We start from the raw sequence: 24,255 nt of genomic DNA on the forward strand, positions 1-24,255 counted from the left end.
TGCGGATAAAGCCGCTTCGATTCCGGTCTTGGGGGAAAAATCAGTCGTGCCATTCGCCAGTTACCAGTCGAAAAGCTTGAACGAGTCGTTGAAAATTGGACTCAACGGATGGACCGTCTGAGACGTAGCCTCGGGCAATATTTGTTAGACATAATCTGCAAAAAATAAATTTCATCGACTGTTCTTTCAAATGATAATAAACATTCCCCATTCAATTGGATTTTTCGGTTTTTTTTTTTTTTTTTTTTTTTTTTTTTTTTTTTTTTTTTGTAGTAGGAACCTCTAAATGGATCACCCTTCACCACATATTTGTCGGCATTTTCAAATGTCCAAATAGTGTTTCAATTCACATGGGCTGAGGGTATATTTCTGTCGGCAAAGCCGACTGATACTTTTTATACCCTACACCACACTGTGGTAAGGGGTATTATGTCTTTGTGCATTTGTATGTAACATACGAAATAGGCCGATAGTTCCTTTTGGGGATATACATATAATCACTTTCTGAGTCGATTTATGCATGTCCGTCCGTCTGTCCATGTATTTTTGTTCGCAACGTACAGGTCGAATTTTTTGTCCGATTCAGCTGAATATTGGGGACTACAATTTTTTTAGCCATAGGAAGAACGCTATTGCTTTTGGTGAAAATCGGTTCAGATTTGGATATAGCTCCCATATATATTTTCGCCCGATTTCACTTATTTTCTGTACCACGCACTCTATATATGTCCGATTTCGATGAAATTTGGAATGTGTACCTGAATTCTGTCTAGAAATAAATGTGCCAACTTAGATTTGGATATAGCTCCCATATATATTTTCGCCCGATTTCATGTATTTTCTGCACCAAACACGCTATATACATACGTCCGATTTTGATGACATTTGGAATGTTTGACTGAATTCGGTCTAGAAATAAGTGTGCCAAATTATATCGAAATCGGTTCTGATTTGGATATAGCTCCCATATATATTTTCGGCCGATTTCACCTATTTTATGTACCAAACACACTAAATATTTCCGATTTCGATGAAATTTGGAATGTGTGACTGAATTCGGTCTAGAAATAAATGTGCCAAATTATATCGAAATCGGTTCAGATTTGGATATAGCTCCCATATTTATTTTCGTCCGATTTCGAGTATTTGCTGCACCAAATACGCTATATAAGTCTGATTTCAATGATATTAGTAATGTGTGACTGAATTAGGTCTGGAAATAACTGTGCCAAATTATATCGAAATCGGTTAAGATCTGGATATAGCTCCGATTTATATTTTACATATTCACAGTGGTGTAGGGTATCATATAGTCGGCCCCGCCCGACTTTGATCCTTTCCTTACTGGTTTTACTTGTTTTAATATATTTTTGTCCATCGAAGATGGATTATACTTCGCCTCGTTTTGGTGTAGCCCCCACATAACGGTACCATCCGATTTCAGATATTTTAAAGTATCTAGCTACATTTTTTGACCGAACCACTTGTCAACATAGGTCCATGTTTTGGTATAGCCCCCATATAACTGTACCCCCGATTTTTGGTATTTTGAGGACTTTAGCAACAATTTTTAACCTTCATTTGCGGTTCCTAGTGGTCACAACATTTTTCCACCAAATATATCGACATAGGTCCATGTTTTGGCTTCTACATAACGGTACCTCCCTATTTTCGGTATTCTCAGAATTTTCACTATAGTTCTGACCGAACTACTTGTGGTTTTAAATTTGAAATTCCCAGTGGTCACAAAACTTCTCCACGAAAAATTGTCAACATAGGTCTATGTTCTGGTATAGATTCCATATAACGGTGTCACCTGATTTATGTTGTTTTCAGGATTTTAGCCAAATTTTTTGGACCAAATTACCTGTAATTTGACATTTGAGATTACCAGTGGCCACAAAAAATTGCCAACATATGTATATTTATTGTTATAGCCCCGATATAACTGACTGTACCTCCCGATTTTCGATATTTTCAGAATAATTATTCCTCCCGACTTTCGTTTTTTTCATGATTTTAGGCACTCTCTCTGTAATTTGACATTTGAGATTCCCAGTGATCACAAAACTTTTCCGCCACAAATTGTCAACATAGGTCCATACTTTAATATAGGTGACATATAAAGGTGCCACCCGATTAATTATATTTTTAGATAGACCAAATTTAGGCATTTGGCATATCCGTGGACATAAAACATCTGCATGCAATTTTTTTTTTTTAATTTCGAATATTTTATGGCGGCGGGTTAAAAAAGATTCGGCACGGCCGAACTGAGCAATTTTTTACTTGTTATTGTTTTGAATAGATTTCAAAACATTACATACTTATTTTATAACCTTAATATAAACAAACAATATGACTGACACTGGGGAATAATTTTGAGGTGTGCAATGAATGCTTGTTTTGGGCGTCTGTGTCAGAGTGGGGCCAATTCCAACTAACAATAAAAACCCTTTGATGGGAAAAACTGGCAAAGCAATTTCAAGAAACGGAAAAAATTACTAAAATAAAATTGTTTACTAAACTTTAACGCAAGCTCATGCTGCCATAAAGGCCGGCCGCACACCATCAAAGTTACGCACTTGAATGATTTGAATCATCAATACAAAAACAAAATGTAAAGAAAAAATCGCAGCAGTTTAATTAAAAAAGTAAAAAAGTACAAAAGTTTAATGGGAACAACACTACATATACACACAGAGTTAAATTTATAAACGTATGTATGTATGTTTGTACGTATAACCATCTATACGTAATCAAATATTGGTGTGATTGTTATAAGATCCCTTGTAGCTGCTGCTACTACCCCATTCGTTAATGGATACAAGTAAATAACAACAAAAACATGAAACGAAAGAAGAATGTTACTGACCTTACATTACAACAACATGTAAAAAACAATTTATCACGGCTAGTGAAGGTAAAGTGGCGGCAACAGCACCCAACAGCCAGCAGCAACAGCAGTTCCAAACAACGTTTACTCTGTGATAAAAACAAAAACCCGCTTTTCAAACTTTCAATGAAGTCCAGCCAGCTAACGACGACGATGTACAGTGAACGCGAATTGCAAACAGGCCGGCCTAGGCTTCATAAATATCGGCGACAACAAATACAATGCAAGGAGACGCCGCGAAACACGATTGACGTATAAGAACAGGTATTGAATATAAAATTTGTTGTGTTCTTTTTTCTTTGAAATTTTCTTTTTGCAATTTTTTTGTATTTGCTTTAATTTTTTTTCTTTTTATTTCTCGTTATTTATTTATTTTGGCACAGAACATAAAAAAAACACAAATGATTTTTTTACTCTTGCCGACGACACCAAAGCGCATGCGGCGCGCTTTTCTTTATTTTGCAGCTTAATTTACTCGCTTCGTAGTTGTATTTGTTTGAATTTCACACCATTCCGGTTGTTGTAAATACAGATGATGAACGACCACTCCCGCCTTGAAATACTTTTGGCGATAATTTCTCTTTCCGTTGTGGTTGTTGTTATTGTGGAACGAATGCTTTTTCCCGATCTCTCAAATTATTTTGGAATTTCTAAAACAAACAAAAAAGAAAGAAAAAAAATAGTTGTCATTAAAAAATTGCTTTGTAAGGGTAACCAACAAAAACAAAAAAACAGAAGTGTGGTTTCTTCTTCCGTTTATTTTGTCAAGAATGAAATGGAAGATAGTCATGTAAACAATTTCTCTTGCATCATTTTGTGCAGACATCCTCTCATTTTGCTCTTGGCTCTCGTATGCATACAAATGTATGCCTCTGGTATCTTACTGTATCTGAGTATCTTTGAGATACCCAGTTTTATTATTAGTCTCCAAAATATTTTCGTTTTTTTCACAAACAATTCATTTGGGAGGCAAGAGAGTACACCATGGGCGGAGAAGAGTATTTTTCATCCAACTCCCCAGTTGCTGAGTTTTTTTCTTGCCTGACTTGTGTTTTTCTTGGATTTCATTGAACGCTGTCCAATAACAAGAGACACGATCGTGCCGCAAACACACACACATATTAGATATAAAACCCCGACTGAATTCCAGCTTAAATGCTAAAAGATTTCCAAGCCTACAATGTTTATGGCTCTCATGAGAATAATTGCGTATGAATTGAAATGAAAGGCGAGAATTAAGTTGCCAGATGTTGGATTCGCTGAGGTCTTTTTGGGGAAGCAGTAGGACAGTACCAACATTTACTAAAATATATGCAAAATTAATTTTAAAGATTTGTAGGAATACTCGTATTATCATACATTTACAACGATATAGCTGATCAGTATAAAAAAGCAGCAGCACAATACATAGGTGACCAGAAAACTTTCAGGTCTATGCAACACACATTGTTTTCAGATGCTAAGTGACATTTTTTGGAATGTTTGACAGTTTTTAGCATAAGCGTACTCAGGATAATTTGACATAAGACCATGCGTTGTGTTGTTTACTGTGACTTGAAAAAATCACTTTGCAAAAAATTGAATTTATTTGTGAACATTTTCGTCCGATCATTATACCCTCAGCCTTTAGGCTAAAGAGGGTATTTACACTTTGATACGGCCAAAAATGTGCCTCATCGAAATAAAGGTTTTAGACCCCAAGTATGTTTGTACGATATCTGTTTCAGACAATTTTGAGTCGATCTAGCAATGTCCGTCCGCCTGTCTGTCTGTCTGTCCGTCTGTCTGGCTGGTGCGCACGATAACTCTCGAACGGATCAATCGATTCGGTTCAAATTTTGGGTATCGAAATATTTTGTCCAGATTTGATTTAAGTTCGAAGATGGTCCATATCGGTCCACTCCTTCAGGTACCTCCCCCACAAAAGTTCAAAATTTTTCGGAAAAATTGTCCGCACGATAACTCTTGAAGGGAGTAACCGAATTAGTCCATACTTTGCACAACGTGACATTTCTACCAGACATAGATGAGGTTCTAATATGGACCCTATTGGTTCACTCTTTCGGGTACCTCCCACACAAAATTTTGCTTAAGTGCAGTTTAAGGCCTGCTCTCGAATCGCTTTAATTTTTGTTTCAGCCACTTGTGTTCACTACCCCCATTACGACGATATAATATTTTTCAGGAGCAAGTCCATATATCCTCAAAAATCAGCACGAAAACTGCAAACAACCCATATAATACCATGTGTCGTAGTTGGAGTGCACGATAACTCTCGAACGGATCAACATATTTGGTTAAAATTTTGGGTCTTTCAATATTTTGTCCAAACTTAGTTTAAATTCGAAGATAGACCATATCGGTCCAATCCTTCCGGTACCTCCCCCACGAAGGTTCAAAATTTTTCGCCAAGATTGTGGGCATGATAACTCTAGGAGGGAATAACCGAATTGAGCCAAACTTTGCTATTGATAATATTACTTTCAGGCATAGATCGAGTTCTAATGTGGACTATATCGGTCCACTCATTTGAGTACCTCCCACACAAAATTTGGAAAAAGTGTAGTTTAACAACTCCTCTCTGATCTTATTAATTTGTGACGCAGCAGGTTGCACTTGCGGCCCCTGTTACGACGTTGTAATTTTTTTCGTGGGAAAGTCCATACTTCCTGAAATAATGACCCAAAAAGGTCCAGAAAATCCTACCGGCACCACCTAAGCTGGCTATTGTGTAAAATAACCCTTTAAGAGAGAAATCGATTTAGCTGAAACTTTGTAAATTGAAAAGTAAAATTGTAATATATTTAAGTTCAGAAAATGAAGTCTGTAAGGAAAATATCCATAGACTAATAAAGAAAAAAAAAATATTTCCTACAGATTTGTATTAGGTCCGAATATGTACTACGTCGGATCACTCCTATGGGTACACCCACCCAAAGTTTGGAAAAAATGCACTCGTCTTGGATCATTCTGAATTTTGTTGCAACATGTAGTTTTTTGCGGCCCTTTCCATCCTGGAAAATTTTCCCAACAGCTAAAAAACCTACAGAAGTATTGTGTTAACTTTTTTTCTTCGGGTACGTGGCTGAGGGTATAACTCTGCCGGCTCAGCTGACTGATACTTTCTTACTTGTTTTTAAAAAATTTCGGCGCGTATATTCACGGCAAAAGTGCATCGATCAAATTAAATCTTTGTTTGTCGATAAAGAACCATACTAAAGCACTATGAAAAACTGGTTCAATGAATTAAATTGCGACCAACACTCGCTAAAAATCGATGGTAGTGAAAGTCGTCCCAAAAACGGTCGTTTGCCAGAAAAAAGTTAACCCGTGCGTAAACAGATAAAGCAATATCGCCATCTTATATACCGTGAGCAAGAGGCATCCTTGGACATTTCTTGCACCAACTAACATTTGTATTGCGTCAACACCTGGCCGCAAAAATGTTTTTTTTTTTCGTTAGGTCCAGCACAATTTTATAATCGCTAAAAAAAAGTTTTTTGTCGATTGGTGCAAAGAAATTGTGAATAAATACGATAAAGGTACTTTAAACAACGTTAATAATTTCGTCACCGACGACGACTCTTCGATCTATGCGTATGAGCAATCGACCGGGGGGTCTTAGAAGGCGAGCCAAATCCAACGAAACTTGTTCATTGAGGAAGAAACACTTCGAAGCAAATGACGCTTGTTTCTTCGGCTAAACTGATCATGGGGCGACAATACGGCTTAAGGAACGTATATTACAATTTGTTTGCCTGATTTCGAAAAACGAACAAGGGAAAAGGAATCATTGTGCGCCATGACTTCGATTCAAACCGGCGCAGAGTGGTTTCGAATCGTTTTGTCCTGGTCAAAACTCTGTAACTTTTGAACGGATGAACATATTTTCATAATTCTTTTTCTGTTTGACAAATAACACAATCAGCTTTCCGATGCGGTTTACCATTTTCAGAGGAATTCAAGCTCAAAGTTAAAATATTGAGTTTTTTTTCATATTTTTCATCAAAATATGAGTGTTTTTGAGTGTTTCATATATTGCAATCTATTAAAAACGGTCAAACACCAATAAACAAACCAAAAACACAAAAAAATTAAAAAAAATTCTCTTGGGTTTTCATAAAACTCATATAACCGATATAAAAACTCATTTATGTAAAAAATTCCATCTGTCTAAAAAAGCTATAATTCATATGGGAAAACGGAGGGAAAAAACACACATTTTTGCCCATGTAGTTCCAATAAATTTAATAAAGTGTTCAATGGACGGAACAGGGCGGGTACAAAACTATATACGGGCTGAAAGAGGACACTCTCTAAAAGTTCTACTCCACTTACATTTAGAACCTGAGGAAAAATAAAATAGCTCACTTCGTGTAAACGCTACGGTAATTTATTAAAACGATTCTGAAAGACAATAATCCTATCTACCTAACAAAAAAAGAATGAATACAGCATCTGTTATAGTTTCCGAGAAATAGCTATTTCTTTCTCCAGAAATTGGCGAAAGTTACGTATTTTCCAAAATCGGGGAAATTGTAGACTTTACGAGTACGCCAAGCCCTCACCTTCAAACATTTTGACCTAAAATTTGGTGTCCTTAGTTTCAATATGTCTAATATCGAATTCCATATAGAAATCGGTGCAACAAAAAATGGGGGTTTTATGGAAAAAGCAATTTCAATTCACGTAGGCTGAGGGTATATCTCTGTCGGCAAAGTCGACTGATATTTTTTTAATTGTAGGAGGAGAAGCTTCGTGACTGTAGAGAACCTCAAATGTTAAATTACGGGAAGTTCAGTCAAAAAATGCAGCTATAACCCTAAAAATTCCGTAAATCGGGATTTGCCGTTTTTTGGGGATATAGCAAAAATTTACCTATGTTGACAATTTATTGTGGACAACTTTCTTGGCTGCAAAAAACTTCAAATGTCAAATTGCGGAAAGGTTAGTCAATAAGTGAAAATAAAACCCTCCAAATACCAAAAATCGGGAGGTTTTGTTAAATGAAGGCAATCCAAAACCGGATACCTATCTTGACAATTCTTGGTGGAGAAGTTTCGTGATTGCAGGGATCCTCAACCGTTAAATTACGGTTAGTTCAGTCAACAAATGTGGCTAAAATCCTCTGAATTCCTAAAATCGGGAGGTATCGTTATATGGGGGCTTTACTAGAACACCACTGGGAAACACAAATGAAAAACTACAGGTAGTTCGGTAAAACAATTTAGATATAATCTTCAAAATACCTAAAATCGAGTGGTATTGTTATATACCAAAACATGGACCTATGTTAAAAATTTTTGGGGTAGATGTTTTGTGATCACTTGGAATCTCATATGTCAAACTACAGGTAGTTCAGTTAAAAAATGTTGCTAAAATCCTCAAAATACCTAAAATCGAGAAGTACAGTTATATGGGGGCTATAACAAAAACTGGACCTATGTTGACAATTTGTTGTGCCCACTGGGAGTCTCAAATGTCTAATTACTGGTAGTTCTGTCAAAAAATTGTTGCTATAATCCTCATGATACCGAAAATCGGGAGGTACAGTGAACTTCAAATGCCTTACTACTTTAAGATCAGTCATAAATGTAGCTAAACCCACAAAATACCGAAAATTGAGAGGTGACCTTATATCTTATATACATGGACCTATGTTGAACATTTATGGTGGAGAAGGTTCATGACCAGTGGAAACCTCATATGCCAAATAACGGCTAGTACAGTCAAAAGTGAAGCTAAAATCCTCAAAATACCGAAAATCTGGAGTTACCGTTATATGGGGTCTATACCAAAACATGGACCTTTGTTAAAAATTTTTGATGAAGAAATTTTGTGACCAAAAGTTTCGTTCAAAAATATAGCTAAAACTATCAAAATACTGAAAATCGGAATGGGGGCTATTATAAAACTTTTGCTGATATAGGACATCTTCGAACATAATTTGCCTATGGAAAAAAGACTCTCGGTGCAAAAATATAGCGCTCTACGTCAGTAATTGTGGACGCAAGAGTGACCACAACAGACGTACGGAAAAACATGGCTAGATTGACTCAGATTTTCATCCTGATGGGGAAGATATATTGGGTTTTCTGAGTGAAATCGGTCAATTACGCAAACACTGATTTTTTCATTTCTTTTATTTTTTCTTGTGTTGGTGCTGGTCATCAACAAAAAATGTCTGAATATTTTCAAAGTATTGTTTACTAACGGTTTCGGAGATATCGCGCCTTGAAAGAGTTGAATTCTGCTAAAACTATATACAAAAAATGATCATAACTACTTTAATATTGGACCTAATAGAAAAAATCTTTAATTTTTTATCAGCTTTTTAATAAAAAATTGGAACGTGTGGGCTCGGGTGCAATTTTCGCGATTTAATATATAAAATCAATTTTTATCAACGATTGCACTCTTCGATATTCTTGAAATTATTTACAAAAATTTTAAGTCCTATTTGGTAGTGGAATTCGAATAATTACTATTTGTTTTTTATTTTGTTTTAAATCCGTCAATAAAATGTTTCCTTTGTATCAGTGTGAAGTATTTATTATTATAATTTTTTTTAATAACACTGTGCAACATTTTCAAGTTAATTTTGTGCAAACAATTTCTAATACGGTTTTTATGAAAGTACATACCCAATAGATGAAAACCGTCTTTGGGTTTTGTTTTGTTAGATCGGGATTTTTATTTTATGGCCCTATCTAAACATGGTTAAATATTGACTTTTTAAAGAAAAACGGGGCTATATCTTTGAAACCAATGCGAATCTTTCCATGGCATCCGCAGAAAGTATTTGGAAAAAAATGAACATGAATAACCTCATTTATTGCCTCAAATTTTATAATATATCTAAAAATTCCGTAATCTGTACTCGTATATATGTATTTCGCAGCGTATCTCCAAAACGGTTAAATTTTTCTTAATGTTATCTTTGCGAAAAATATTCACTGGAATGCATTACACAACTAACTGTAAAATGCCACTATCGCGTTGTTTCTAGCATATTATTCAACGACAATTTGATAAATATATCAACAATATATATTGAAATTTCAAATATGAGAATAAACAGCCTGTGTGAACGTTGTTTGAAATATGTTTAGTAGAAATAAGTCCCAATTTACATTGGGCGAGTTTACTTGCGGCAATTGTCATTTTGTAGGAGAGAGAAGTGAGGCATATGGTAACCCTTTGCCTATCAGCCCCCTCTCTCACCTACTAACTGACAACTGCCGCAAGTAAACTCGCCTAATGTAAATTGGGACTTATGACATAAAATATCGCCTAAACAATATGAAATACAGTCTGTCGCAAAAGTTAGTATACACCGTTGAAACCAAAATGTATTAGGGATAAAAAGCACAATAACTTATTGAAAACAAAAAACAATTAGTTTTAGTTGAGAGACACGAAGGTCGTCTTCGGTAATGACAATTAAAAGTGCTCAATATTTGCATACATTAGCAAAATTTACGGTTCGAATCCAAAAAAGACCAAAATTTATATCGCAAAAGTTAGTATACAACGGAGAATCCTCGTGGAACTGTGTAAAAAATTCTTGATATTTTTGAACAAAATGTAACTAAATCTGTACTTAAGATCATAAAGAGTATATTAATTGGTTTTAATGGCAGTTATAGTACTTATAGTGACAAGTCCAACGTACACCAGATCGTAAATCCACAAAATTTGGTCATCTACAAATACAACGAATGTTGCGACAAAATTCCGGGTGTTATGTCCTGTTTATGAATTCAAAAGCCATGAAATGCTCAGAAAAGCTCCTTATACATAAGGACTTTCCGTTTTCAGTTAATTTTCTCACAAATTATGTCCCTTTTCACATTCCCACCAAAAATAAATAGTAGGAGAACCTCAAGTTCTGGTGAATGCCCTACCATGATACTCCACCACCACAGAAGGATATGATAGCTAATTTTAAATTTTAATACAGAGCTTTCTCTGCTGTTATAACGCATGGATTGTGCAAAAACGTTCTGAAAAACTGTGTTCGCTTCACTTAGGACCAAAATACAAGTAAATGGATCAGTTAGAAGCAGTTCATTAGACATTAGTAGTACATTTGACACTATGGACACGAGAAGCATGTCCGATACTGCTAAAAGGCCGGTAGGACAGTATAACTGTAGGGCTTACAACGGATCTTGAGGTTCTCCTACTATTTACTTTTGGTGGGAATATGAAAAGGGACATCATTTGTGAGAAAATTAAGTCAAAAAGAAAGTCCTTATGTGTAAGGATTAAGAATTATTACATGTTTCAAAAGGACAATGGCCTCAAATGTATGGGTTTCCTTCAAGAAATTCCAGTTCTTTCAAACAGGACAAGTCGAATCTGGATCAAAATCACCCCTTAATGAAACTTTAGAGCTTTTCTGAACATTTCATGGCTTTAGAATTCATAAACAGGACATAGCACACAGAATTTTGTCGCTACATTTGTTGTATTTGTAGATGACCAATTTTTGTGGATTTGCGATCTGGTGTACGTTGGACTTGTCACTATAAGTACTATAACTGCCATTAAAACCAATTAATATACTCTTTATGATCTTAAGTACAGATTTAGTTTCATTTTGTTCAAAAATATCAAGAATTTTTTACACAGTTCCACGAGGATTCTCCGTTGTATACTAACTTTTGCGACATAAATTTTGGTCTTTTTGGGATTCGAACCGTACATTTGCTAATGTATGCAAATATTGAGCACTTTTAATTGTTATTACGAAAGACAACCTTCTTGTCTATCAAATAAAACTAATTGTTTGTTGTTTTCAATACGTTATAGTGATATTTATCCCTAATACATTTTGATTTCAGGGGTGTATACTAACTTTTGCGACAGACTGTAAGTGTTTTATAGTATCATAATGTCTGAAAGAATTGTTAAGCACATTATTTGGCAAATTTTTGCGAAAGGTTACTTGGTTCAACTCTCAATAGTTTGGTTGTAACTGACCATAATTTCAGAAATTACGTAAAATTTCATATATTTTATGCATTTTGATGCGCTCGCTTTGGTTCTTCCTAGTTCTTCTATTTAAAACATAAGTTCTACTACTTTAGGACTACACTTTTGCTGAAAACCACAAAGGAAAATTTTGTTTAGTTTCGGAGATAAAGCCCGGATCAATGGAAAAAAAGGTAATTTTAGCCCGGTATAGATGAGGCCATAAAATCCAAACCCGGTCTAAAAACACGAAACCCAACTATGGGTTGTGTACTCTGAATATGTACTTTCAGAAAATGCCCACTAGAAGTTGTTTACATTTTCAGTGTTGCACAGTGTAATAATGAATTACATTTTTTAACATTTGTTTTGTTATTTTAATTAGGAATTTATCTTAAAAATCTTAAAAGCTGCTTCATTTTTCGATTTTGAAATGGATTAGCAATTATTGTAGCAGCCGGACAATAAACTTACTGTATTGGGAATAAAATAACTACAGCTTGGGAATACTATGAAGGAGGCATACGAGCGGAATAATCTATTAAATATTAAAGTGATATTTTCTCCAGCATATGATTATTTGAATACGAAAGAAGATTTGTATTTGATATATGGTAGGGATAAACCTATAGCCTTACAAAAACAACTTCATTCAGTAATACCCACTAAAGCTGGTCCCTCAAAGCAGCAACGGTTACCCCTCACCCAATTTCATCAGTTGCCGGCACCAACGTCCTTCGCGGTGTCATGGAAGATGACCTCCATGGTTTGACTAAATCGCCAAACATGGAGTACAGGATTTGATGAATAATTATGCTTTGCTACAGTGAAAATTTGCAGGGGTTCTAATGCATAAATTCGGTTTTGTGGGAGTCCACAGAAGACCTTTGGTTTCTTTAGGTCACTTCGGTTTTTCATTTTATAACGGTAAATGTAGTGAAAAATGGGCTTTCTTGGATTTTCAAATTTAAACGGACATTACTTCTTTTCCACAACCGATTTGCACACACTGTTTTTCATTATAAAGGGTTAACAATCGGTTAACAAATGACTAAGTAATAGTGGTTTAAGTATGACAAAAACGCATTAAAAAACTGTAAAATGTTTTTCCTTGTGCTCTAGGCTGCGTAAACGACACCTAACAGTACAAGTATTTACAGTTAGCAAGTAGGAAATTTAGTTGGCTTTCCAAAATGGGAAAAACCAATGAAATCAGTCGAAAAATGAATGCGTTATGGCATTTTTTGTGTTTCAACTTCTTGGTTTTTTTCATATTTTCCTTTATAAAAGATGGGTATCTTAGCATGTATGATTCTAATTGTGATTATCCTGCTTATCAATTACACACAATGTATCAATGTTTTATAAAGGAAAATATGAAAAAAAAACCAAAAAGCTGAAAGTTATAAAATCAAAACCCGAAGTGGCCCAAAGAAACCAAAGGTATTTTCGTCTTCTATAGACTCCCACAAAACCGAATTTGTCCATCAGAAATCCTGCAAAAAAATTTTTCCACTTTTGTATCACAGTGTTATGATCAATTGAAATCAACCACGACTTTAACAACGGATCTGGCAACATTTACTTTATCAACAAAACAACAGAAATAATAAACAAGAACCTAAGTATGGCTTGGCGAAAACTAAATCGCGTACTGCTGCAACTCATTTGTTTGGTATGACAGCGATCTCTAAAAAAGGCAATCCCAAAACCCCACCATGAACTAGTGACGAGGAGCAGAAAGAGGAAAATAAACGTGGAGCACACATGTGGATAAACCAATACAAAATAAGACTCCCAAAAGAATGTGGTCGTATCCAGTTTTGTAGCGTGTGGCATAAATGAAACAAAATCAACGGCAGCAGCAGTAACAACAACAATGACAGCAGCATTGGCAGCACGAGCTGTAAAACCGGGGAGACCAACAAACAGCATCAACACATTCAACATAAGCTTGTTTCATGGCGCAGCATAAAATCATTGGAAGAACAAGAAAACAAAAACGCCAACAGCCAACTAAACAACAACGAAAATACACCACGTTTGCGATGACGATGCTATTAAAATGAAATTGAAAAAAAAAACGAACTACACAAAGAGGAAAAACACACACAAAAGAAAAACGTTGACAAGAAATTCCACAAAACATTAAAGCATTGCAGCTTAATTTTGATTCGAATTTTCAAACCGGTATTGAAGAAGCAGAAGGAAAGAAAACAAATATGAACGGCAAAAATTAAGATGCTGGAGATGCAATGGGCGGTAGGTAACATGAAATAATAACTTGGTACGAAAAAAATTAATTGAAGGTCTTCAAAAAGAAAGGGTGTTTCTGTAGACCCTTTCTGAAAGAAAAATATGCGTCCATAGACCTTTTCTGAAAGAAAGGGTGCTTCTAAAGACCCCTTCTGAAACAAAGAATGCTTCTATAGACAATTTCTAAAACAAAGGGTGATTCTATAGACCCTTTCTGAAGGACGGTGTGCTTCTATAGTCCCTTTCTGAAAGAAGGGGCGCTTCTATAGACCCTTTCTGACACAAAGGGAGCTTCTATAGACCCTTTCTGAAAGAAAGGGTGCTTCTATAGACTCTTTCTGAAAGAAAGGGTGCTTCTATGTATAGACTTTTTCTGAAAAAAGGATGCCTCTATAGACCCTTTTAGAAACAAAGGGTCATTCTGTATACCTTTCTGAAACAAAGGGTGCTTCTAAAGACCCTTTCTGAAACAAAGGGTGCTTCTACAGACCCTTTCTGAAACAAAGGGTGCTTCTACAGACCCTTTCTGAAACAAAGATTTCTTCTATAGGTCCTTTCAAAAGCAAAGATTTCTTCTATAGGTCCTTTCAGAAGCAAAGGGTGCTTCTATAGACCCTTTCTAAAAGAAAAGGTGCTTCTATGGACCCTTTCTTAAAGAAAGGGTGTTTCTATGGACCCTTTCATAAAGAAAGGGTGCTTCTATGGACCCTTTCTTAAAGAAAGGGTGCTTCTATGGACCCTTTCTTAAAGAAAGGGCGCTTCTATGGACCCTTTCTTAAAGAAAGGGCGCTTCTATGGACTCTTTTTGAAAGAAAGGGTGCTTCTATGGACCCTTTCTTAAAGAAAGGGTGCTTCTATGGACCCTTTCTTAAAGAAAGGGCGGTTCTATGGACCCTTTCTTAAAGAAAGGGCGCTACTATGGACTCTTTTTGAAAGAAAGGGTGCTTCTATAGAACCTTTCTGAAAGAAAGGCTGATTCTATAGAAACTTTCTGAAAGAAAGGGTGCCTCTATAGAAGCTCTCTGAAAGAAAGGGTGCTTCTATGGACCCTTTCTTAAAGAAAAGGTGCTTCTATGGACCCTTTCTTAAAGAAAGGGTGTTTCTATGGACCCTTTCATAAAGAAAGGGTACTTCTATGGACCCTTTCTTAAAGAAAGGGTGCTTCTATGGACCCTTTCTTAAAGAAAGGGCGCTTCTATGGACCCTTTCTTAAAGAAAGGGCGCTTCTATGGACTCTTTTTGGAAGAAAGGGTGCTTCTATGGACCCTTTCTTAAAGAAAGGGTGCTTCTATGGACCCTTTCTTAAAGAAAGGGTGCTTCTATGAAACCTTTCTTAAAGAAAGGGTGCTTCTATGGACCCTTTCTTAAAGAAAGGGTGCTTCTATGGACCCTTTCTTAAAGAAAGGGTGCTTCCATGGACCCTTTCTTAAAGAAAGGGTGCTTCTATGGACCCTTTTTTAAAGAAAGGGTGCTTCTATGGACCCTTTCTTAAAGAAAGGCTGCTTCTATGGACCCTTTCTTAAAGAAAGGGTGCTTCTATGGACCCTTTCTTAAAGAAAGGGTGCTTCTATGGACCCTTTCTTAAAGAAAGGGTGCTTCTATGGGCCCTTTCTTAAAGAAAGGGTGCTTCTATGGACCCTTTCTTAAAGAAAGGGTGCTTCTATGGACCCTTTCTTAAAGAAAGGGTGCTTCTATAGACTCTTTCTGAAGGATAGGGTGCTTCTATAGACTCTTTCTGAAGGATAGGGTGCTTCTATAGACTCTTTCTGAAGGATAGGGTGCTTCTATAGACTCTTTCTGAAGGATAGGGTGCTTCTATAGACTCTTTCTGAAGGATAGGGTGCTTCTATAGACTCTTTCTGAAGGATAGGGTGCTTCTATAGACTCTTTCTGAAGGATAGGGTGCTTCTATAGACTCTTTCTGAAGGATAGGGTGCTTCTATAGACTCTTTCTGAAGGATAGGGTGCTTCTATATACCCTTTCTGAAAGAAAGGCTGCTTCTATAGGTGCTTCCATAGACCCTTTCTAAAAGGGTGCTTCTATAGACCCTTTCTGAAAGGCTGCTTCTATAGACCCTTTCTGAAAGGGTGCTTCTATAGACCTTTTATGAAAGAAAGGCTGCTTCTATAGACCCTTTCTGAAAGGGTGCTTCCATAGACCTTTTATGAAAGAAAGGGTTCTTCTATAGAACCTTTAAGAAAGAAAGGCTGCTTCTATAGACCCTTTCTGAAAGGGTGCTTCTATAGACCTTTTATGAAAGAAAGGGTGCTTCTATAAACTCTTTCTGAAAGAAAGGGTGCTTCTATAGACTCTTTCTGAAAGAAAGGGTGCTTCTATAAACTCTTTCTGAAAGAAAGGGTGCTTCTATAAACTCTTTCTGAAAGAAAGGGTGCTTCTATAAACTCTTTCTGAAAGAAAGGGTGCTTCTATAAACTCTTTCTGAAAGAAAGGGTGCTTCTATAAACTCTTTCTGAAAGAAAGGGTGCTTCTATAAACTCTTTCTGAAAGAAAGTGTGCTTCTGTAGACACTTTCTGAAAGAAAGGATTCTTCTCTAAACTCTTTCTGAAAGAAGGGGTGCTTTTATGGACCCTTTCTTAAAGAAAGGGTGCTTCTATGGACCCTTTCTTAAAGAAAGGGTGCTTCTATGGACCCTTTCTTAAAGAAAGGGTGCTTCTATGGACCCTTTCTTAAAGAAAGGGTGCTTCTATGGACCCTTTCTTAAAGAAAGGGTGCTTCTATGGACCCTTTCTTAAAGAAAGGGTGCTTCTATGGACCCTTTCTTAAAGAAAGAGTGCTTCTATGGACCCTTTCTTAAAGAAAGGGTGCTTCTATGGACCCTTTCTTAAAGAAAGGGTGCTTCTATGGACCCTTTCTTAAAGAAAGGGTGCTTCTATGGACCCTTTCTTAAAGAAAGGGTGCTTCTATGGACCCTTTCTTTAAGAAAGGGTGCTTCTATGGACCCATAGACCTTTTATGAAAGAAAGGGTTCTTCTATAGAACCTTTAAGAAAGAAAGGGTGCTTCTATGAACCCATACACCTTTTATGAAAGAAAGGGTTCTTCTATAGAACCTTTAAGAAAGAAAGGCTGCTTCTATAGACCCTTTCTGAAAGGGTGCTTCTATAGACCTTTTATGAAAGAAAGGGTGATTCTATAGACCTTTTATGAAAGAAAGGGTGCTTCTATAAACTCTTTCTGAAAGAAAGTGTGCTTCTCTAGACACTTTCTGAAAGAAAGGATTCTTCTCTAAACTCTTTATTAAAGAAAGGGTGCTTCTATGGACCCTTTCTTAAAGAAAGGGTGCTTCTATATACCCTTTCTGAAAGAAGGGCTGCTTTTATAGACCCTTTCTGAAAGGGTGCTTCTATAGACCCTTTCTAAAAGGGTGCTTCTATAGACCCTTTCTGAAAGGCTGCTTCTATAGACCCTTTCTGAAAGGCTGCTTCTATAGACCCCTTCTGAAAGGGTGCTTCTATAGACCTTTTATGAAAGAAAAGCTGCTTCTATAAACCCTTTCTGAAAGGGTGCTTCCATAGACCTTTTATGAAAGAAAGCGTTCTTCTATAGAACCTTTAAGAAAGAAAGGCTGCTTCTATAGACCCTTTCTGAAAGGGTGCTTCTATAGACCTTTTATGAAAGAAAGGGTGCTTCTATAAACTCTTTCTGAAAGAAAATGTGCTTCTGTAGACACTTTCTGAAAGAAAGGATTCTTCTCTAAAGTCTTTCTGAAAGAAGGGGTGCTTCTATGGACCCTTTCTTAAAGAAAGGATTCTTCTCTAAAGTCTTTCTGAAAGAAGGGGTGCTTCTATGGACCCTTTCTTAAAGAAAGGGTGCTTCTATGGAACCTTTCTTAAAGAAAAGGTGCTTCTATGGACCCTTTCTTAAAGAAAGGGTGCTTCTATGGACCCTTTCTTAAAGAAAGGGTTCTTCTATGGACCCTTTCTTAAAGAAAGGGTGCTTCTATGGACCCTTTCTTAAAGAAAGGGTGCTTCTATAGACCCTTTCTGAAAGGGTGCTTCTATAGACCTTTTATGAAAGAAAGGCTGCTTCTATAGACCCTTTCTGAAAGGGTGCTTCCATAGACCTTTTATGAAAGAAAGGGTTCTTCTATAGAACCTTTAAGAAAGAAAGGCTGCTTCTATAGACCCTTTCTGAAAGGGTGCTTCTATAGACCTTTTATGAAAGAAAGGGTGCTTCTATAGACCTTTTATGAAAGAAAGGGTGCTTCTATAGACCTTTTATGAAAGAAAGGGTGCTTGTATAGACCTTTTATGAAAGAAAGGGTGCTTCTATAGACCTTTTATGAAAGAAAGGGTGCTTCTATAGACCTTTTATGAAAGAAAGGGTGCTTCTATAGACCTTTTATGAAAGAAAGGGTGCTTCTATAGACCTTTTATGAAAGAAAGGGTGCTTCTATAGACCTTTTATGAAAGAAAGGGTGCTTCTATAGACCTTTTATGAAAGAAAGGGTGCTTCTATAAACTCTTTCTGAAAGAAAGTGTGCTTCTGTAGACACTTTCTGAAAGAAAGGATTCTTCTCTAAACTCTTTCTGAAAGAAGGGATGCTTCTATAGACCTTTTCTGGAAGAAAGGGTGCTTTTGTAGACCTTTGCTGAAAGAAAGGGTGCTTCTAAAGACCTTTTCTGAAAGAAAGTGTGCTTCTATAGACACTTTCTGAAAGAAAGGATTCTTCTCTAAACTCTTTCTGAAAGAAGGGGTGCTTCTATAGACCTTTTCTGGAAGAAAGGGTGCTTCTGTAGACCTTTGCTGAAAGAAAGGGTGCTTCTATAGACCTTTTCTGAAAGAAAGAGTGCTTCTATAGACCTTTTCTGAAAGAAAGGGTGCTTCTATAGACCCTTTCTGAAAGTGTGCTCTATAGACCTTTTATGAAAGAAAGTGTTCTTCTATAGACCCTTTCAGAAAGAAAGGGTGCTTCTATAGACTCTTTCTGAAAGAAAGGGTGCTTCTATAGTCTCTTTCTGAAAGAAAGTGTGCTTATGTAAACACTTTCTGAAAGAGAGAATGCTTCTCTAAACTCTTTCTTGAAGAAAGGGTGCTTCTGCAGAATATTTCTGAAAGAAAGGCTGCTTCTATAGAATCTTTCTGAAAGAAAGGCTGCTTCTCTAGAATCTTTCTGAAAGAAAGGCTGCTTCTATAGAATCTTTCTTAAAGAAATGCTGCTTCTATAGACCCTTTCTGAAAGAAAGATTTCTTCATTAGATCCTTTTTGACCCTTTCTTCTGACAAACAAAGGCACCACAATGAAAATAGCCGACCAATTTGTAAGAGTTCATACGGAAACCCTGTAAACTTCCAAATGTTTTTTTTTTCAACTTCATTCAATGATCTTCGAAGAAAAGAAAAACTGAGGCCAAGAGATCTCTGAAATCTGGTGCGATTGTGTACGTAGGTTGGTACATTCATACCGGCTGCCACAAAAGAAAAAAAACAAATTGGCAAAAGATTTTTCAAAAAGGCCACAAAAACGAAAAAGAGATAAGCTTCAAAATGAAAATTGCCAACAAAAAAGTAAAACGTGTAACAGAGACGCCATAACTGAAACTGGTTGTTGTTTTGTTGCAACCATGTTGTTCTGCAGAAACTGTCGTCATTGCATGAGGAGTAAAAAAAAAAAAAAAAAAATAAGAGGAGTCTATTGTAAAATTCATTGAAAATTGAGGTGTATTTTTTTATTTTTTGTTGATTTTGGTACTCGAAATTCAACTCCACTCAATTCAAGCGTTAACAAATATCAATCATCAGGCATGACATCTCAATGGATGTTGGGGTTGGCAAGAGGCAATGCGGCAAAATACATAATTGTCAAACACAATGTCGTGGAATATTCAAAAATGTTGTTATATGAAAAGTATTCATTATTTTCGTTGATATTCGACATTGACCTCTTAATTAAAAAAACCTTATAGTGAATCATGTCATTGTGAAAAATATTAAAAGGTATATGTGTCCGAACAAGGGCGTCGAAACAAATCGGCGAATGACAGATAGTTCGCCAACACTACCAACTGAGTCACCTGAGTCGGAAATGCAACAGCTGGTGTGGAGGAAATACCAACAGAACTAGAAAATCTAATAAAGGAGGCATATGAGGGTTAAATTAGAATTAAACTATCGAGGCCCGCGCCAAATCCGGTAAACCTCCGAAACAAATCCAAAGCAGATCAATTGGACGGATATCTAATAAAAGAAATACGAAAGCAAAAATGTCACGAACGCCTTAGCACGGTAAACAGAAATATTAAAAAATGAGCTGAGGCACTAGTAAAGTGATTCGCAAAAGGTTGCCCCTTCAAGAGAGGAAATCGGTCCACGAAAAACCCTGGTTGGCAGGGGAAATTCATAATAAATGTACAGAGGCCCGAAGGTTTTAAATTAGACTACAACGCAAAAAAGCAGCTGTATTCTGGGACAACTACCAAACCAAAATAAAGGAATACAGGGAACTAACGGCATTACATGAGGTAGTTTCAGATTGATCGGACCCTGACAAACTACATAAACCATATGATAAAGAATAATGACTTTCTCATACTTCTGAGGAGTAATATTAATAATATTGTTCCACAAATATCCCAGAAGAGACAAGGGATACTTCTTCCCAATAAATCAGTGTATCCTGATTCATATTAGCGCAACGATAGGAACCTACTCTTTATCGCCGAGTCCGGACGGCGTTTCTTAAGGCATCCCCGCTCCAGCGTAAGAAATAGCTATCCAGTTGCTGATCCTCAGCATGGGTTCCGTAAGCAGCACAGCACGGCAACACCGCTGCACGTCATCTCCACATATAGTATTCGAGGACTCAGCCAGCCGTGCGATAGGATAGTGATTTGTGAAGGACAGAATTTCCATTTGACTGATTTTTACCACCTTTTACCACGCGAGGAATATGGAAATATCCGTCACTAAATCCACGAACCTACTGTTCACTACACGGACTGCAGAGGGGGGCACTGAGTTGAATGTCATGGTCGATCGTAGCACAATTCCGACCACCAAGTAATAATAAATAATAATTATTCCACAAACATCACAGGCGGGACAAGGGGGCTTCTCTCATATCAATGAGTTCACCCCGATTCTTATTAGCTCAATGATAAGGGACCTACAGTTTACCGCCGAGTTCGAACGGCGTATCCTAAGACACCACTTGTAGAGAAGTTTTACTTGGCTGAAATACTCAGGAAATGTCGCCAACATTACTGAGGGGTATTTTGCCACAGTTGGAAATTTCATGTTTGCTAGCCGGGGAATCGAACCCACGATCTTCTGCGTGCAAGGCGGGTGTGCATACCATTGCACCACGGTGGCCACCATGTACCCCAGGAATATGGGGATCACATACGACATCATGTTGGATGTAGGAATAAGGTCTTTAAGTCTCTAGCCGGCAGCACTTCGGGTGCAGATAGTTCGATCCTTGGAAGCTATGCGCGCCTAATGACCGCCGTATGCTTATATTCAATGGAACAACCGTTCCTAGAATCTTTTTATGTTCTAGAAAGTTGTTGATTGAAATCTTAGGTGCATTTTTGTAGTTGACTGTATCCTTAATTTTTGGGCGGTTTGGTATCTGTGGACCGGAACCGGGAAAAGAGTATAAAAATCGAATATTTTCAAAAGTTTTTGGCTATTTTCACATTTAAGAACCGGTCATAGACATTTTGTATGTTCCAGAAAGTTGTTTGCTGATATCTTTGCTACATTATTGTGGTCCATTGTTTTCTTGAATTTTAAACGGTTTAGTATGGAGCAGGGACCGAGAAAAGAGGAAAACTCACATTTGATTTGCTATTTTGAAAATTAAGAACCGTTTCTACAGAGTTTGTATGTTCTAGAAAGTTGTTTACTAAGATCTAAGGTAAATTTTTCTGGTTGGTTGTTTGCTTCACGTTTGATCGGTTTGATATCTGTAGACTAAAATCCAAGAAAAAATTAAAAGCGAAATTTGACCATGAAAATTTTGAACTTGAATGTGAGGTCGAATGGATTTTATATGTTCACAATTATTTTTCTTTAAGACGAGAGCTACAAGTTTGCTTCTACGAGTAAACGCAAATTCTTAGCGGTTTAGAAAATATGTGCCTGACAAAATGATCCCTTTTGACATCAAGGCCTCAAGTCTTTGGGGGCTCATAACCGCGAAAGTTGAAGTGATAGGGAAAACACCGGGACACGTATCTTCTTATTTTTGGTCTTCTATCACGCTGCGGTGCCAGAATATGGTTAATAAACCACAGATGCAGTCGCAGATGACATAAACAATTACCGTGCGAATGATGTGCTCGGAGGACACCATCTATCGCAGCTGAAGAGCATCATTTGACACGACAAACCAGAATAGTTTTGGCTCAACTACGCACTGGTGCAGCCGTATAAATTCCTACAGGGCAAGGATCGATGACACAGTGAAAAAAAATCTGCCCAGCAGGAGGCACATACCTACTGAACTACCTTCAGAAGCTTTGTGGTTACAACCCATAGAAGCAGTCACATTCCTAGAACTTGAGAAAGATCCAAAGCCAAAAAGAGCAGAAAAGCGAACTTACATGGCTGAAATAATGAGGAAATGTCGCCAGTATTACACTGAGGCATATTTTATCACCGTTGGAAATTTGATGGTGTCTGGCCTAGGAATCGAACAAGTCCAAATAATGTGTTGCCATGGCATTTGCTGGCCAACGAGGGCTACATAATTAGAAACAATTTTATTTGTTCATACTAAAGAAATTAGGGTAAGTTATCGCAGACGTAGGACCTTACATTGAAGAACCTACAACCAAAACCTCTCCCCCTCTCTCTCTCTCTCGGACAGCCGGATCTTATCACAATCCTTTAGATTTCTACTTTCATCATCAGGCTTTGCTTTTTGAATACTCCCTGCAAACACTTGGAAGTTTGTTAGACGATTTTTTGAACAGGTTATTCTTCTGCGCTTCTTTCCGGCGATCTTTTAGCGAATTTTTATATCAAATTCACCCACGCGAGTAATTAGCTATTCGTAGATAATTCTCAAAAGTTATTGTTTATATCAATCGCTACGAGGGCGTATTATTTTCCGCTGTTGTTAGTGCAGGCGAATAAAATATTATTCTTCCGAACCCCGATCACGCTATTGTTACTACAATTTTTGATTTTGTTGCTTATAATTCTCATATACACATTCTACATAACTTCGATGTAAATGGCACGTACAATATTATGAGTATTGACAAACGCAACACATGTCGGGTTTTGGTCAAAATTTGGTACAGAAGTTTTTATTACTTGCAGGATGGTTGGTATTGAAAATCGAATATATATCGGTCCACGTTATGATATAGCCCCCATAGAACGGTACCTCCCGATTTTCGGTATTTTAAAGGTTTTAGCTTCATTATCCTACCAAAATGGCTGAAATTTAGTACGCAGTCTTCTTTAGGGGTATACAACTTTCCCCCAGATTTTAGTCGGTATCGGTCCACACCTTCACATAGCCCCCATAGAACGGTACCTCCCGATTTACGGTATTTTGAAGGTTTTAGCTTCATTATCCTACCAAAATGGCTGAAATTTAGTACGTAGTCTTCTTTAGTGGTATAAAAGTTTCCCCCGGAATTTTGTCGGTATCGGCCCACTCCTTCATATAGCCCCCATAGAACGGTACCTCCCGATTTTCGGTATTTTGAAGGTTTTAGCTTTCAGCCGAAATGGCTGAAATTTGGTACTTAGTCTACGTTGGTGGTATTAAACTTTCCCCCAGAACATTGTCGTTATCGGTCCATGCCTTCATATAGGCCCCATAGAACGGTACCCCCCGATTTTGGTATTTTGAACATTCTGGCCTCAATATTCAACCGAAATGGCTGAAATTTGTCGGTATTGGTCCACGCCTTCATATAGCCCCCATGGAAAGGTACCTCCCGATTTTTCGTATTTTGAAGGCTGTGTCTTTAATATTCCACCAAATTGGCTGAAATTTGGTATTTAGTCATCAATGTGATATAAAACTGTTCGCCAGAAATATGTCTGTACAGGTCCACGCTTTCATATTGCCCCATTTCTGACTAAAATTCGTCGGTATAGGTCCACGTTTCGATATAGCCCCCATAGAACGGTACCT

At 37.1% G+C, this 24,255-nt stretch overlaps 1 protein-coding gene across 6 annotated transcripts in view; it reads right to left on the bottom strand.

The window, feature by feature from the left end:
- Window positions 1–24,255, bottom strand: part of ASPP (Ankyrin-repeat, SH3-domain, and Proline-rich-region containing Protein) — a 512,118-nt gene that overhangs the window by 430,670 nt on the left and 57,193 nt on the right. For 4 of the 6 annotated variants that reach the window (XM_073991524.1, XM_073991521.1, XM_073991523.1 and 1 more), the window contains exon 2: window positions 2,876–3,546. The gene's annotated coding sequence lies outside the window, so the exon portion shown is untranslated. The remainder of the gene's footprint in view (window positions 1–2,875; window positions 3,547–24,255) is intronic. The other 2 variants (XM_073991525.1, XM_073991526.1) reach the window with 1 other exon arrangement.

The sequence above is a fragment of the Musca autumnalis genome, unplaced genomic scaffold (genome assembly GCF_047663935.1).
Source record: "Musca autumnalis isolate F117 unplaced genomic scaffold, ASM4766393v1 scaffold_5, whole genome shotgun sequence".
Taxonomy (NCBI): Eukaryota; Metazoa; Arthropoda; class Insecta; order Diptera; family Muscidae; genus Musca; species Musca autumnalis.